The sequence below is a fragment of the Pristiophorus japonicus genome, chromosome 19 (assembly GCF_044704955.1).
Source record: "Pristiophorus japonicus isolate sPriJap1 chromosome 19, sPriJap1.hap1, whole genome shotgun sequence".
Lineage (NCBI taxonomy): Eukaryota > Metazoa > Chordata > Chondrichthyes > Pristiophoridae > Pristiophorus > Pristiophorus japonicus.
In genome coordinates, this window is record NC_091995.1 from 59,081,520 (window position 1) to 59,098,125 (window position 16,606).

A 16,606-nucleotide genomic window follows, 5' to 3' on the forward strand; every position below is an offset into this window, starting at 1 on the left:
CCAGGACCAGTGTGTATCTGAGTCAATGCGACTCTCTCTGACCTTTCTCCCCAGTCCCCCAGGATCAGTGTGTGTCCGAGTCAATGGGACTCTCTCTGACTTTTCTCCCCAGTCCCCCAGGACCAGTGTGTATCTGAGTCAATGGGACTCTCTCTGCCCTTTCTCTCCAGTCCCCCAGGTCCAGTGTGTATCTGAGTCATGGAATTTTCTCTGACCTTTCTCCCCAGACCATCCCCAGAACCAGTGTGTATCTGACTCAATGGGACTATCTCTGACCTTTCTCCCCAGTCCCCAGGACCAGTGTGTATCTGAGTCAATGGGACTCTCAATGAACTTTCTCCCCAGTCCCCCAGGACCAGTGTGTATCTTACTCAATGGGACTCTCTCTGACCTTTCTCCCCAGTCCCCCAGGACCAGTTTGTATCTGAGTCAATGGGACTCTCTCTCACCTTTCTCCCCAGTCCCCCAGGACCAGTGTGTGTCTTAATCAATGGGACTCTCTCTTACCTTTCTCCACAGTCCTTTCCCAGAACCAGTGTGTATCTGAGTCAATGGGACTCTCTGTGACCTTTCTCCCCAGTCCCCAGTACCAGTGTGTATCTGAGTCAATGGGACTCTCTCTGACCTTTCTCCCCAATCCCCCAGGACCAGTTTGTATCTGAGTCAATGGGACTCTCTCTGACCTTTCTCCCCAGTCCCCCAGGACCAGTATGTGTCTGTGTAAATGGGACTCTCTCTTACCTTTCTCCCCAGTCCTTTCCCAGAACCAGTGTGTATCTGAGTCAATGGGACTCTCTCTGTCCTTTCTCCCCAGGACCAGAGTGTGTCGGAGTCAATGGGACTCTCTCTGACCTTTCTCCCCAGTCCCCCGGACCAGTGTGTATCTGAGTCCATGGGACACTCTCTGACCTTCCTCCCCAGTCCATCCCCCAGGACCAGTGTGTATCTGAGTCAATGGGGCTGTCTCTGACCTTTCTCCCCAGTCCCCAGGAAGAGTGTGTATCTGAATCATGAGATTCTCTCTGACCTTTCTCCCCAGTCCCCCGGGACCAGTTTGTATCTGAGTCAATGGGACTCTCTCTTACCTTTCTCCCCAGTCCCCCAGGACCTGTGTGTTTGTGGGTCAATGGAACTCTCTCTGACCTTTCTCCCCGGTCCCCCAGGACCAGTTTGTATCTGGGTCAATGGGACTCTCTCTGACCTTTCTCGCCAGTCCCCCAGGACCAGTGTGTGTCTGAGTCAATGGGACTCTCTCTTACATTTCTCACCAGTCCTTTCCCAGAACCAGTGTGTATCTGAGTCAATGGGACTCTCTCTGACCTTTCTCCCCAGTCCCTCCCCAGGACCAGTGTGTATCTGAGTCAATGCGACTCTCTCTGACCTTTCTCCCCAGTCCCCCAGTATCAGTGTGTGTCCGAGTCAATGGGACTCTCTCTGACCTTTCTCCCCAGTCCCCCAGGACCAGTGTGTATCTGAGTCAATGGGACTCTCTCTGACCTTTCTCTCCAGTCCCCCAGGTCCAGTGTGTATCTGAGTCATGGAATTCTCTCTGACCTTTCTCCCCAGACCATCCCCAGAACCAGTGTGTATCTGACTCAATGGGACTATCTCTGACCTTTCTCCCCAGTCCCCAGGACCAGTGTGTATCTGAGTCATGGGGTTCTCTCTGACCTTTCGCCCCAGTCCCCCAGGACTACTGTGTATCTGGGTCAATGGGACTCTCTCTGACCTTTCTCGCCAGTCCCCCAGGACCAGTGTGTGTCTGAGTCAATGGGACTCTCTCTGACCTTTCTCCCCAGTCCCCCAGGACCAGTATGTGTCTGTGTAAATGGGACTCTCTCTTACCTTTCTCCCCAGTCCTTTCCCAGAACCAGTGTGTATCTGAGTCAATGGGACTCTCTCTGTCCTTTCTCCCCAGGACCAGAGTGTGTCGGAGTCAATGGGACTCTCTCTGACCTTTCTCCCCAGTCCCCCGGACCAGTGTGTATCTGAGTCCATGGGACACTCTCTGACCTTCCTCCCCAGTCCATCCCCCAGGACCAGTGTGTATCTGAGTCAATGGGGCTGTCTCTGACCTTTCTCCCCAGTCCCCAGGAAGAGTGTGTATCTGAATCATGAGATTCTCTCTGACCTTTCTCCCCAGTCCCCCGGGACCAGTTTGTATCTGAATCAATGGGACTCTCTCTTACCTTTCTCCCCAGTCCCCCAGGACCCGTGTGTTTGTGGGTCAATGGAACTCACTCTGATCTTTCTCCCCGGTCCCCCAGGACCAGTTTGTATCTGGGTCAATGGGACTCTCTCTGACCTTTCTCGCCAGTCCCCCAGGACCAGTGTGTGTCTGAGTCAATGGGACTCTCTCTTACATTTCTCACCAGTCCTTTCCCAGAACCAGTGTGTATCTGAGTCAATGGGACTCTCTCTGACTTTTCTCCCCAGTCCCTCCCCAGGACCAGTGTGTATCTGAGTCAATGCGACTCTCTCTGACCTTTCTCCCCAGTCCCCCAGGATCAGTGTGTGTCCGAGTCAATGGGACTCTCTCTGACTTTTCTCCCCAGTCCCCCAGGACCAGTGTGTATCTGAGTCAATGGGACTCTCTCTGCCCTTTCTCTCCAGTCCCCCAGGTCCAGTGTGTATCTGAGTCATGGAATTTTCTCTGACCTTTCTCCCCAGACCATCCCCAGAACCAGTGTGTATCTGACTCAATGGGACTATCTCTGACCTTTCTCCCCAGTCCCCAGGACCAGTGTGTATCTGAGTCAATGGGACTCTCAATGAACTTTCTCCCCAGTCCCCCAGGACCAGTGTGTATCTTACTCAATGGGACTCTCTCTGACCTTTCTCCCCAGTCCCCCAGGACCAGTTTGTATCTGAGTCAATGGGACTCTCTCTCACCTTTCTCCCCAGTCCCCCAGGACCAGTGTGTGTCTTAATCAATGGGACTCTCTCTTACCTTTCTCCACAGTCCTTTCCCAGAACCAGTGTGTATCTGAGTCAATGGGACTCTCTGTGACCTTTCTCCCCAGTCCCCAGTACCAGTGTGTATCTGAGTCAATGGGACTCTCTCTGACCTTTCTCCCCAATCCCCCAGGACCAGTTTGTATCTGAGTCAATGGGACTCTCTCTGACCTTTCTCCCCAGTCCCCCAGGACCTGTGTGTATCTGGGTCAATGGGACTCTCTCTGACCTTTCTCCCCGGTTCCTCAGGACCAGTGTGTATCTGAGTCAATGGGACTCTCTCTTACCTTTCTCCCCAGTCCCCCAGAACCACTGTGTGTCTAAGTTAACGGGACTCTCTCTGACCTTTCTCCCCAGTCCTTTCCCAGAACCAGTGTGTATCTGAATCAATGGGACTCTCTCTGACCTTTCTCCCCAGTCCCCCAGGACCACTGTGCATCTCAGTCAATGGGACTCTCTCTGATCTTTCTCTCCAGTCCCCCAGGACCACTGTGTATCTGAGTCAATGGGACTCTCTCTGACCTTCCTCCCCAGTCCATCTCCAGGACCAGTGTGTTTCTGAGTCAATGGGGCTGTCTCTGACCTTTCTCCCCAGTCCCCAGGACCAGTGTGTATCTGAGTCAATGGGGCTGTCTCTGACCTTTCTCCCCAGTCCCCAGGACCAGTCCGTGTCTGAGTCAATGGGACTCTCTCTGACCTTTCTCCCCAGTCCCCCAGGACCAGTGTGTATCTGAGACAATGGGACTCTCTCTGACCTTTCTCCCCAGTCCCCCAGGACCAGTGTGTATCTGAGTCAATGGGACTCTCTCTGACCTTTCTCCCCAGTCCCCCAGGACCAGTGTGTATTTGAGTCAATGGGACTCTCTCTGACCTTTCTCCCCAGTCCCCCAGGACCAGTGTGTATCTGAGTCATAGGATTCTCTCTTACCTTTCTCCCCAGTCCTTTCCCAGAAATAGTGTGTATCTGAGTCAATGGGACTCTCTCTGACCTTTCTCCCCAGTCCCGCAGGACCAGTGTGTGGCTGAGTCAATGGGATTCTCTCTGACTTTCTCCCCAGTCCCCCAGGACCAGTGTGTGTCTGAGTCAATGGGACTCTCTCTTACCTTTCTTCCCAGTCCTTTCCCCGAACCAGTGTGTATCTGAGTCAATGGGACTCTCTCTGACCTTTCTCCGCAGTCCATCCCCAGGACTAGTGTGTATCCGAGTCAATGGGACTCTCTCTGACATTTCTCCCCAGTCCCCCAGAACAAGTGTGTTACTGAGTCAATGGGATTCTCTGTGACTTTTCTCCCCAGTCCCCAGTACCAGTGTGTATCTGAGTCAATGGGACTCTCTCTGACCTTTCGCCCCAATCACCCAGGACCAGTTTGTATCTGAGTCAATGGGACTGTATCTGACCTTTCTCCCCAGTCCCACAGGACCAGTTTGTATCTGGGTCAATGGGACACTCTCTGACCTTTCTCCCCGGTCCCCCAGGACCAGTGTGTATCTGAGTCAATTGGACTCTCTCTGACCTTTCTCCCTAGTCCATCCCCAGGACCAGTGTGTATCTGAGTCAATGGGACTCTCTCTGACCTTTCTCCCCAGTCCCCCAGGACCAGTGTGCGCCGGAGTAAATGGGACTCTCTCTGACCTTTCTCCCCAGTCGCCCAGGCCAATGTGTATCTGAGTCAATGGGACTCTCTCTTACCTTTCTCCCCAGTCCCCCAGGACCAGTGTGTATCTGGGTCAATGGGACTCTCTCTGACCTTTCTCGCCAGTCCCCCAGGACCAGTGTGTCTCTGAGTCAATGGGACTCTCTCTTACATTTCTCCCCAGTCCTTTCCCAGAACCAGTGTGTATCTGAGTCAATGGGACTCTCTCTGACCTTTCTCCCCAGTCCCTCCCCAGGACCAGTGTGTATCTGAGTCAATGGGACTCTCTCTGACCTTTCTCCCCAGTCCATCTCCAGGACCAGTGTGTTTCTGAGTCAATGGGGCTGTCTCTGACCTTTCTCCCCAGTCCCCCAGGTCCAGTGTGTATCTGAGTCAATGGGACTCTCATTGACCTTTCTCCCCATACCCCCAGAACCAGTGTGTATCTGACTCAATGGGACTCTCTCTGACCTTTCTCCCCAGTCCCCAGGACCAGTGTGTATCTGAGTCATGGGATTCTCTCTGACCTTTCTCCCCAAACCCCCAGGACCAGTTTGTATTTGAGTCAATGGGACTCTCTCTCACCTTTCTCCCCAGTCCCCCAGGACCAGTGTGTGTTATTAATCAATGGGACTCTCTCTTACCTTTCTCTACAGTCCTTTCCCAGAACCAGTGTGTATCTGAGTCAATGGGACTCTCTGTGACCTTTCTCCCCAGTCCCCAGTACCAGTGTGTATCTGAGTCAATGGGACTCTCTCTGACCTTTCTCCCCAGTCCCTCCCCAGGACCAGTGTGTATCTGAGTCAATGCGACTCTCTCTGACCTTTCTCCCCAGTCCCCCAGGATCAGTGTGTGTCCGAGTCAATGGGACTCTCTCTGACCTTTCTCCCCAGTCCCCCAGGACCAGTGTGTATCTGAGTCAATGGGACTCTCTCTGACCTTTCTCTCCAGTCCCCCAGGACCAGTGTGTGTCTGAGTCAATGGGACTCTCTCTGACCTTTCTCCCCAGTCCCCCAGGACCAGTAGATCTCTGTGTAAATGGGACTCTCTCTTACCTTTCTCCCCAGTCCTTTCCCAGAACCAGTGTGTATCTGAGTCAATGGGACTCTCTCTGTCCTTTCTCCCCAGGACCAGAGTGTGTCGGAGTCAATGGGACTCTCTCTGACCTTTCTCCCCAGTCCCCCGGACCAGTGTGTATCTGAGTCCATGGGACACTCTCTGACCTTCCTCCCCAGTCCATCCCCCAGGACCAGTGTGTATCTGAGTCAATGGGGCTGTCTCTGACCTTTCTCCCCAGTCCCCAGGAAGAGTGTGTATCTGAATCATGAGATTCTCTCTGACCTTTCTCCCCAGTCCCCCGGGACCAGTTTGTATCTGAGTCAATGGGACTCTCTCTTACCTTTCTCCCCAGTCCCCCAGGACCTGTGTGTTTGTGGGTCAATGGAACTCTCTCTGACCTTTCTCCCCGGTCCCCCAGGACCAGTTTGTATCTGGGTCAATGGGACTCTCTCTGACCTTTCTCGCCAGTCCCCCAGGACCAGTGTGTGTCTGAGTCAATGGGACTCTCTCTTACCTTTCTCACCAGTCCTTTCCCAGAACCAGTGTGTATCTGAGTCAATGGGACTCTCTCTGACCTTTCTCCCCAGTCCCTCCCCAGGACCAGTGTGTATCTGAGTCAATGGGACTCTCTCTGACCTTTCTCTCCAGTCCATCTCCAGGACCAGTGTGTTTCTGAGTCAATGGGGCTGTCTCTGACCTTTCTCCCCAGTCCCCCAGGACCAGTGTGTATCTTACTCAATGGGACTCTCTCTGACCTTTCTCCCCAGTCACCCAGGACCAGTGTGTATCTTACTCAATGGGACTCTCTCTGACCTTTCTCGCCAGTCCCCCAGGACCAGTGTGTGTCTGAGTCAATGGGACTCTCTCTGACCTTTCTCCCCAGTCCCCCAGGACCAGTATATCTCTGTGTAAATGGGACTCTCTCTTACCTTTCTCCCCAGTCCTTTCCCAGAACCAGTGTGTATCTGAGTCAATGGGACTCTCTCTGTCCTTTCTCCCCAGGACCAGAGTGTGTCGGAGTCAATGGGACTCTCTCTGACCTTTCTCCCCAGTCCCCCGGACCAGTGTGTATCTGAGTCCATGGGACACTCTCTGACCTTCCTCCCCAGTCCATCCCCCAGGACCAGTGTGTATCTGAGTCAATGGGGCTGTCTCTGACCTTTCTCCCCAGTCCCCAGGAAGAGTGTGTATCTGAATCATGAGATTCTCTCTGACCTTTCTCCCCAGTCCCCCGGGACCAGTTTGTATCTGAGTCAATGGGACTCTCTCTTACCTTTCTCCCCAGTCCCCCAGGACCTGTGTGTTTGTGGGTCAATGGAACTCTCTCTGACCTTTCTCCCCGGTCCCCCAGGACCAGTTTGTATCTGGGTCAATGGGACTCTCTCTGACCTTTCTCGCCAGTCCCCCAGGACCAGTGTGTGTCTGAGTCAATGGGACTCTCTCTTACCTTTCTCACCAGTCCTTTCCCAGAACCAGTGTGTATCTGAGTCAATGGGACTCTCTCTGACCTTTCTCCCCAGTCCCTCCCCAGGACCAGTGTGTATCTGAGTCAATGGGACTCTCTCTGACCTTTCTCTCCAGTCCATCTCCAGGACCAGTGTGTTTCTGAGTCAATGGGGCTGTCTCTGACCTTTCTCCCCAGTCCCCCAGGACCAGTGTGTATCTTACTCAATGGGACTCTCTCTGACCTTTCTCCCCAGTCCCCCAGGACCAGTTTGTATCTGAGTCAATGGGACTCTCTCTCACCTTTCTCCCCAGTCCCCCAGGACCAGTGTGTGTCTTAATCAATGGGACTCTCTCTTACCTTTCTCCACAGTCCTTTCCCAGAACCAGTGTGTATCTGAGTCAATGGGACTCTCTGTGACCTTTCTCCCCAGTCCCCAGTACCAGTGTGTATCTGAGTCAATGGGACTCTCTCTGACCTTTCTCCCCAATCCCCCAGGACCAGTTTGTATCTGAGTCAATGGGACTCTCTCTGACCTTTCTCCCCAGTCCCCCAGGACCTGTGTGTATCTGGGTCAATGGGACTCTCTCTGACCTTTCTCCCCGGTTCCTCAGGACCAGTGTGTATCTGAGTCAATGGGACTCTCTCTTACCTTTCTCCCCAGTCCCCCAGAACCACTGTGTGTCTAAGTTAACGGGACTCTCTCTGACCTTTCTCCCCAGTCCTTTCCCAGAATCAGTGTGTATCTGAATCAATGGGACTCTCTCTGACCTTTCTCCCCAGTCCCCCAGGATCACTGTGTATCTCAGTCAATGGGACTCTCTCTGATCTTTCTCTCCAGTCCCCCAGGACCACTGTGTATCTGAGTCAATGGGACTCTCTCTGACCTTCCTCCCCAGTCCCCAGGACCAGTGTGTATCTGAGTCAATGGGGCTGTCTCTGACCTTTCTCCCCAGTCCCCAGGACCAGTCCGTGTCTGAGTCAATGGGACTCTCTCTGACCTATCTCCCCAGTCCCCCAGGACCAGTGTGTATCTGAGTCAATGGGACTCTCTCTGACCTTTCTCCCCAGTCCCCCAGGACCAGTGTGTATCTGAGTCAATGGGACTCTCTCTGACTTTTCTCTTCCGTCCCCCATGACCAGTGTGTTTCTGCGTCAATGGGACTCTCTCTTACCTTTCTCCCCCATCCCCCAGGACCACTGTGTATCTGAGTCAATGGGACTCTCTCTGACCTTTCTCCCCAGGCCCCCAGGACCAGTGTGTGTCTCAGTCAATGGGACTCTCTCTGACCTTTCTCCCCAGTCCCCCAGGACCAATGTGTATCTGGGTCAATGGGACTCTCTCTGACCTTCCTCCCCAGTCCATCCCCAGGACCAGTGTGTATCTGAGTCAATGCGACTCTCTCTGACCTTTCTCCCCAGTCCCCCAGGATCAGTGTGTGTCCGAGTCAATGGGACTCTCTCTGACCTTTCTCCCCAGTCCCCCAGGACCAGTGTGTATCTGAGTCAATGGGACTCTCTCTGATCTTTCTCTCCAGTCCCCCAGGTCCAGTGTGTATCTGAGTCATGGAATTCTCTCTGACCTTTCTCCCCAGACCATCCCCAGAACCAGTGTGTATCTGACTCAATGGGACTATCTCTGACCTTTCTCCCCAGTCCCCAGGACCAGTGTGTATCTGAGTCATGGGGTTCTCTCTGACCTTTCTCCCCAGTCCCCCAGGACTACTGTGTATCTGGGTCAATGGGACTCTCTCTGACCTTTCTCGCCAGTCCCCCAGGAACAGTGTGTGTCTGAGTCAATGGGACTCTCTCTGACCTTTCTCCCCAGTCCCCCAGGACCAGTATGTGTCTGTGTAAATGGGACTCTCTCTTACCTTTCTCCCCAGTCCCTCCCCAGGACCAGTGTGTATCTGAGTCAATGGGACTCTCTCTGACCTTTCTCTCCAGTCCATCTCCAGGACCAGTGTGTTTCTGAGTCAATGGGGCTGTCTCTGACCTTTCTCCCCAGTCCCCCAGGACCAGTGTGTATCTTACTCAATGGGACTCTCTCTGACCTTTCTCCCCAGTCCCCCAGGACCAGTTTGTATCTGAGTCAATGGGACTCTCTCTTACCTTTCCCACCAGTCCTTTCCCAGAACCAGTGTGTATCTGAGTCAATGGGACTCTCTCTGACCTTTCTCCCCAGTCCCTCCCCAGGACCAGTGTGTATCTGAGTCAATGGGACTCTCTCTGACCTTTCTCTCCAGTCCATCTCCAGGACCAGTGTGTTTCTGAGTCAATGGGGCTGTCTCTGACCTTTCTCCCCAGTCCCCCAGGACCAGTGTGTATCTTACTCAATGGGACTCTCTCTGACCTTTCTCCCCAGTCACCCAGGACCAGTGTGTATCTTACTCAATGGGACTCTCTCTGACCTTTCTCGCCAGTCCCCCAGGACCAGTGTGTGTCTGAGTCAATGGGACTCTCTCTGACCTTTCTCCCCAGTCCCCCAGGACCAGTATATCTCTGTGTAAATGGGACTCTCTCTTACCTTTCTCCCCAGTCCTTTCCCAGAACCAGTGTGTATCTGAGTCAATGGGACTCTCTCTGTCCTTTCTCCCCAGGACCAGAGTGTGTCGGAGTCAATGGGACTCTCTCTGACCTTTCTCCCCAGTCCCCCGGACCAGTGTGTATCTGAGTCCATGGGACACTCTCTGACCTTCCTCCCCAGTCCATCCCCCAGGACCAGTGTGTATCTGAGTCAATGGGGCTGTCTCTGACCTTTCTCCCCAGTCCCCAGGAAGAGTGTGTATCTGAATCATGAGATTCTCTCTGACCTTTCTCCCCAGTCCCCCGGGACCAGTTTGTATCTGAGTCAATGGGACTCTCTCTTACCTTTCTCCCCAGTCCCCCAGGACCTGTGTGTTTGTGGGTCAATGGAACTCTCTCTGACCTTTCTCCCCGGTCCCCCAGGACCAGTTTGTATCTGGGTCAATGGGACTCTCTCTGACCTTTCTCGCCAGTCCCCCAGGACCAGTGTGTGTCTGAGTCAATGGGACTCTCTCTTACCTTTCTCACCAGTCCTTTCCCAGAACCAGTGTGTATCTGAGTCAATGGGACTCTCTCTGACCTTTCTCCCCAGTCCCTCCCCAGGACCAGTGTGTATCTGAGTCAATGGGACTCTCTCTGACCTTTCTCTCCAGTCCATCTCCAGGACCAGTGTGTTTCTGAGTCAATGGGGCTGTCTCTGACCTTTCTCCCCAGTCCCCCAGGACCAGTGTGTATCTTACTCAATGGGACTCTCTCTGACCTTTCTCCCCAGTCCCCCAGGACCAGTTTGTATCTGAGTCAATGGGACTCTCTCTCACCTTTCTCCCCAGTCCCCCAGGACCAGTGTGTGTCTTAATCAATGGGACTCTCTCTTACCTTTCTCCACAGTCCTTTCCCAGAACCAGTGTGTATCTGAGTCAATGGGACTCTCTGTGACCTTTCTCCCCAGTCCCCAGTACCAGTGTGTATCTGAGTCAATGGGACTCTCTCTGACCTTTCTCCCCAATCCCCCAGGACCAGTTTGTATCTGAGTCAATGGGACTCTCTCTGACCTTTCTCCCCAGTCCCCCAGGACCTGTGTGTATCTGGGTCAATGGGACTCTCTCTGACCTTTCTCCCCGGTTCCTCAGGACCAGTGTGTATCTGAGTCAATGGGACTCTCTCTTACCTTTCTCCCCAGTCCCCCAGAACCACTGTGTGTCTAAGTTAACGGGACTCTCTCTGACCTTTCTCCCCAGTCCTTTCCCAGAATCAGTGTGTATCTGAATCAATGGGACTCTCTCTGACCTTTCTCCCCAGTCCCCCAGGATCACTGTGTATCTCAGTCAATGGGACTCTCTCTGATCTTTCTCTCCAGTCCCCCAGGACCACTGTGTATCTGAGTCAATGGGACTCTCTCTGACCTTCCTCCCCAGTCCCCAGGACCAGTGTGTATCTGAGTCAATGGGGCTGTCTCTGACCTTTCTCCCCAGTCCCCAGGACCAGTCCGTGTCTGAGTCAATGGGACTCTCTCTGACCTATCTCCCCAGTCCCCCAGGACCAGTGTGTATCTGAGTCAATGGGACTCTCTCTGACCTTTCTCCCCAGTCCCCCAGGACCAGTGTGTATCTGAGTCAATGGGACTCTCTCTGACTTTTCTCTTCCGTCCCCCATGACCAGTGTGTTTCTGCGTCAATGGGACTCTCTCTTACCTTTCTCCCCCATCCCCCAGGACCACTGTGTATCTGAGTCAATGGGACTCTCTCTGACCTTTCTCCCCAGGCCCCCAGGACCAGTGTGTGTCTCAGTCAATGGGACTCTCTCTGACCTTTCTCCCCAGTCCCCCAGGACCAATGTGTATCTGGGTCAATGGGACTCTCTCTGACCTTCCTCCCCAGTCCATCCCCAGGACCAGTGTGTATCTGAGTCAATGCGACTCTCTCTGACCTTTCTCCCCAGTCCCCCAGGATCAGTGTGTGTCCGAGTCAATGGGACTCTCTCTGACCTTTCTCCCCAGTCCCCCAGGACCAGTGTGTATCTGAGTCAATGGGACTCTCTCTGACCTTTCTCTCCAGTCCCCCAGGTCCAGTGTGTATCTGAGTCATGGAATTCTATCTGACCTTTCTCCCCAGACCATCCCCAGAACCAGTGTGTATCTGACTCAATGGGACTATCTCTGACCTTTCTCCCCAGTCCCCAGGACCAGTGTGTATCTGAGTCATGGGGTTCTCTCTGACCTTTCTCCCCAGTCCCCCAGGACTACTGTGTATCTGGGTCAATGGGACTCTCTCTGACCTTTCTCGCCAGTCCCCCAGGACCAGTGTGTGTCTGAGTCAATGGGACTCTCTCTGACCTTTCTCCCCAGTCCCCCAGGACCAGTATGTGTCTGTGTAAATGGGACTCTCTCTTACCTTTCTCCCCAGTCCTTTCCCAGAACCAGTGTGTATCTGAGTCAATGGGACTCTCTCTGTCCTTTCTCCCCAGGACCAGAGTGTGTCGGAGTCAATGGGACTCTCTCTGACTTTTCTCCCCAGTCCCCCGGACCAGTGTGTATCTGAGTCCATGGGACACTCTCTGACCTTCCTCCCCAGTCCATCCCCCAGGACCAGTGTGTATCTGAGTCAATGGGGCTGTCTCTGACCTTTCTCCCCAGTCCCCAGGAAGAGTGTGTATCTGAATCATGAGATTCTCTCTGACCTTTCTCCCCAGTCCCCCGGGACCAGTTTGTATCTGAGTCAATGGGACTCTCTCTTACCTTTCTCCCCAGTCCCCCAGGACCTGTGTGTTTGTGGGTCAATGGAACTCTCTCTGACCTTTCTCCCCGGTCCCCCAGGACCAGTTTGTATCTGGGTCAATGGGACTCTCTCTGACCTTTCTCGCCAGTCCCCCAGGACCAGTGTGTGTCTGAGTCAATGGGACTCTCTCTGACATTTCCCACCAGTCCTTTCCCAGAACCAGTGTGTATCTGAGTCAATGGGACTCTCTCTGACCTTTCTCCCCAGTCCCTCCCCAGGACCAGTGTGTATCTGAGTCAATGCGACTCTCTCTGACCTTTCTCCCCAGTCCCCCTGGATCAGTGTGTGTCCGAGTCAATGGGACTCTCTCTGACCTTTCTCCCCAGTCCCCCAGGACCAGTGTGTATCTGAGTCAATGGGACTCTCTCTGACCTTTCTCTCCAGTCCCCCAGGTCCAGTGTGTATCTGAGTCATGGAATTCTCTCTGACCTTTCTCCCCAGACCATCCCCAGAACCAGTGTGTATCTGACTCAATGGGACTATCTCTGACCTTTCTCCCCAGTCCCCAGGACCAGTGTGTATCTGAGTCATGGGGTTCTCTCTGACCTTTCGCCCCAGTCCCCCAGGACTACTGTGTATCTGGGTCAATGGGACTCTCTCTGACCTTTCTCGCCAGTCCCCCAGGACCAGTGTGTGTCTGAGTCAATGGGACTCTCTCTGACCTTTCTCCCCAGTCCCCCAGGACCAGTATGTGTCTGTGTAAATGGGACTCTCTCTTACATTTCTCCCCAGTCCTTTCCCAGAACCAGTGTGTATCTGAGTCAATGGGACTCTCTCTGTCCTTTCTCCCCAGGACCAGAGTGTGTCGGAGTCAATGGGACTCTCTCTGACCTTTCTCCCCAGTCCCCCGGACCAGTGTGTATCTGAGTCCATGGGACACTCTCTGACCTTCCTCCCCAGTCCATCCCCCAGGACCAGTGTGTATCTGAGTCAATGGGGCTGTCTCTGACCTTTCTCCCCAGTCCCCAGGAAGAGTGTGTATCTGAATCATGAGATTCTCTCTGACCTTTCTCCCCAGTCCCCCGGGACCAGTTTGTATCTGAGTCAATGGGACTCTCTCTTACCTTTCTCCCCAGTCCCCCAGGACCTGTGTGTTTGTGGGTCAATGGAACTCTCTCTGACCTTTCTCCCCGGTCCCCCAGGACCAGTTTGTATCTGGGTCAATGGGACTCTCTCTGACCTTTCTCGCCAGTCCCCCAGGACCAGTGTGTGTCTGGGTCAATGGGACTCTCTCTTACCTTTCTCACCAGTCCTTTCCCAGAACCAGTGTGTATCTGAGTCAATGGGACTCTCTCTGACCTTTCTCCCCAGTCCCTCCCCAGGACCAGTGTGTATCTGAGTCAATGGGACTCTCTCTGACCTTTCTCTCCAGTCCATCTCCAGGACCAGTGTGTTTCTGAGTCAATGGGGCTGTCTCTGACCTTTCTCCCCAGTCCCCCAGGACCAGTGTGTATCTGAGTCAATGGGACTCTCAATGAACTTTCTCCCCAGTCCCCCAGGACCAGTGTGTATCTTACTCAATGGGACTCTCTCTGACCTTTCTCCCCAGTCCCCCAGGACCAGTTTGTATCTGAGTCAATGGGACTCTCTCTCACCTTTCTCCCCAGTCCCCCAGGACCAGTGTGTGTCTTAATCAATGGGACTCTCTCTTACCTTTCTCCACAGTCCTTTCCCAGAACCAGTGTGTATCTGAGTCAATGGGACTCTCTCTGACCTTTCTCCCCAGTCCCCCAGGACCTGTGTGTATCTGGGTCAATGGGACTCTCTCTGACCTTTCTCCCCGGTTCCTCAGGACCAGTGTGTATCTGAGTCAATGGGACTCTCTCTTACCTTTCTCCCCAGTCCACCAGAACCACTGTGTGTCTAAGTTGACGGGACTCTCTCTGACCTTTCTCCCCAGTCCTTTCCCAGAACCAGTGTGTATCTGAATCAATGGGACTCTCTCTGACCTTTCTCCCCAGTCCCCCAGGACCACTGTGCATCTCAGTCAATGGGACTCTCTCTGATCTTTCTCTCCAGTCCCCCAGGACCACTGTGTATCTGAGTCAATGGGACTCTCTCTGACCTTCCTACCCAGTCCATCTCCAGGACCAGTGTGTTTCTGAGTCAATGGGGCTGTCTCTGACCTTTCTCCCCAGTCCCCAGGACCAGTATGTATCTGAATCAATGGGACTCTCTCTGACCTTTCTCCCCAGTCCCCCAGGACCACTGTGCATCTCAGTCAATGGGACTCTCTCTGATCTTTCTCTCCAGTCCCCCAGGACCACTGTGTATCTGAGTCAATGGGACTCTCTCTGACCTTCCTCCCCAGTCCATCTCCAGGACCAGTGTGTTTCTGAGTCAAAGGGGCTGTCTCTGACCTTTCTCCCCAGTCCCCAGGACCACTGTGTATCTGAGTCAATGGGACTCTCTCTGTCCTTTCTCCCCAGGACCAGAGTGTGTCGGAGTCAATGGCACTCTCTCTGACCTTTCTCCCCAGTCCCCCGGACCAGTGTGTATCTGAGTCCATGGGACACTCTCTGACCTTCCTCCCCAGTCCATCCCCCAGGACCAGTGTGTATCTGAGTCAATGGGGCTGTCTCTGACCTTTCTCCCCAGTCCCCAGGAAGAGTGTGTATCTGAATCATGAGATTCTCTCTGACCTTTCTCCCCAGTCCCCCGGGACCAGTTTGTATCTGAGTCAATGGGACTCTCTCTTACCTTTCTCCCCAGTCCCCCAGGACCTGTGTGTTTGTGGGTCAATGGAACTCTCTCTGACCTTTCTCCCCGGTCCCCCAGGACCAGTTTGTATCTGGGTCAATGGGACTCTCTCTGACCTTTCTCGCCAGTCCCCCAGGACCAGTGTGTGTCTGAGTCAATGGGACTCTCTCTTACCTTTCTCACCAGTCCTTTCCCAGAACCAGTGTGTATCTGAGTCAATGGGACTCTCTCTGACCTTTCTCCCCAGTCCCTCCCCAGGACCAGTGTGTATCTGAGTCAATGGGACTCTCTCTGACCTTTCTCTCCAGTCCATCTCCAGGACCAGTGTGTTTCTGAGTCAATGGGGCTGTCTCTGACCTTTCTCCCCAGTCCCCCAGGACCAGTGTGTATCTTACTCAATGGGACTCTCTCTGACCTTTCTCCCCAGTCCCCCAGGACCAGTTTGTATCTGAGTCAATGGGACTCTCTCTCACCTTTCTCCCCAGTCCCCCAGGACCAGTGTGTGTCTTAATCAATGGGACTCTCTCTTACCTTTCTCCACAGTCCTTTCCCAGAACCAGTGTGTATCTGAGTCAATGGGACTCTCTGTGACCTTTCTCCCCAGTCCCCAGTACCAGTGTGTATCTGAGTCAATGGGACTCTCTCTGACCTTTCTCCCCAATCCCCCAGGACCTGTGTGTATCTGGGTCAATGGGACTCTCTCTGACCTTTCTCCCCAGTCCCCCAGGACCAGTGTGTGTCTTAATCAATGGGACTCTCTCTTACCTTTCTCCACAGTCCTTTCCCAGAACCAGTGTGTATCTGAGTCAATGGGACTCTCTCTTACCTTTCTCCCCAGTCCCCCAGAACCACTGTGTGTCTAAGTTAACGGGACTCTCTCTGACCTTTCTCCCCAGTCCTTTCCCAGAACCAGTGTGTATCTGAATCAATGGGACTCTCTCTGACCTTTCTCCCCAGTCCCCCAGGACCACTGTGTATCTCAGTCAATGGGACTCTCTCTGATCTTTCTCTCCAGTCCCCCAGGACCACTGTGTATCTGAGTCAATGGGACTCTCTCTGACCTTCCTCCCCAGTCGCCAGGACCAGTGTGTATCTGAGTCAATGGGGCTGTCTCTGACCTTTCTCCCCAGTCCCCAGGACCAGTCCGTGTCTGAGTCAATGGGACTCTCTCTGACCTTTCTCCCCAGTCCCCCAGGACCAGTGTGTATCTGAGTCAATGGGACTCTCTCTGACCTTTCTCCCCAGTCCCCCAGGACCAGTGTGTATCTGAGTCAATGGGACTCTCTCTGACTTTTCTCTTCCGTCCCCCATGACCAGTGTGTTTCTGCGTCAATGGGACTCTCTCTTACCTTTCTCCCCCGTCCCCCAGGACCACTGTGTATCTGAGTCAATGGGACTCTCTCTGACCTTTCTCGCCAGTCCCCCAGGACCAGTGTGTGTCTGAGTCAATGGGACTCTCTCTTACCTTTCTCACCAGTCCTTTCCCAGAACCAGTGTGTATCTGAGTCAATGG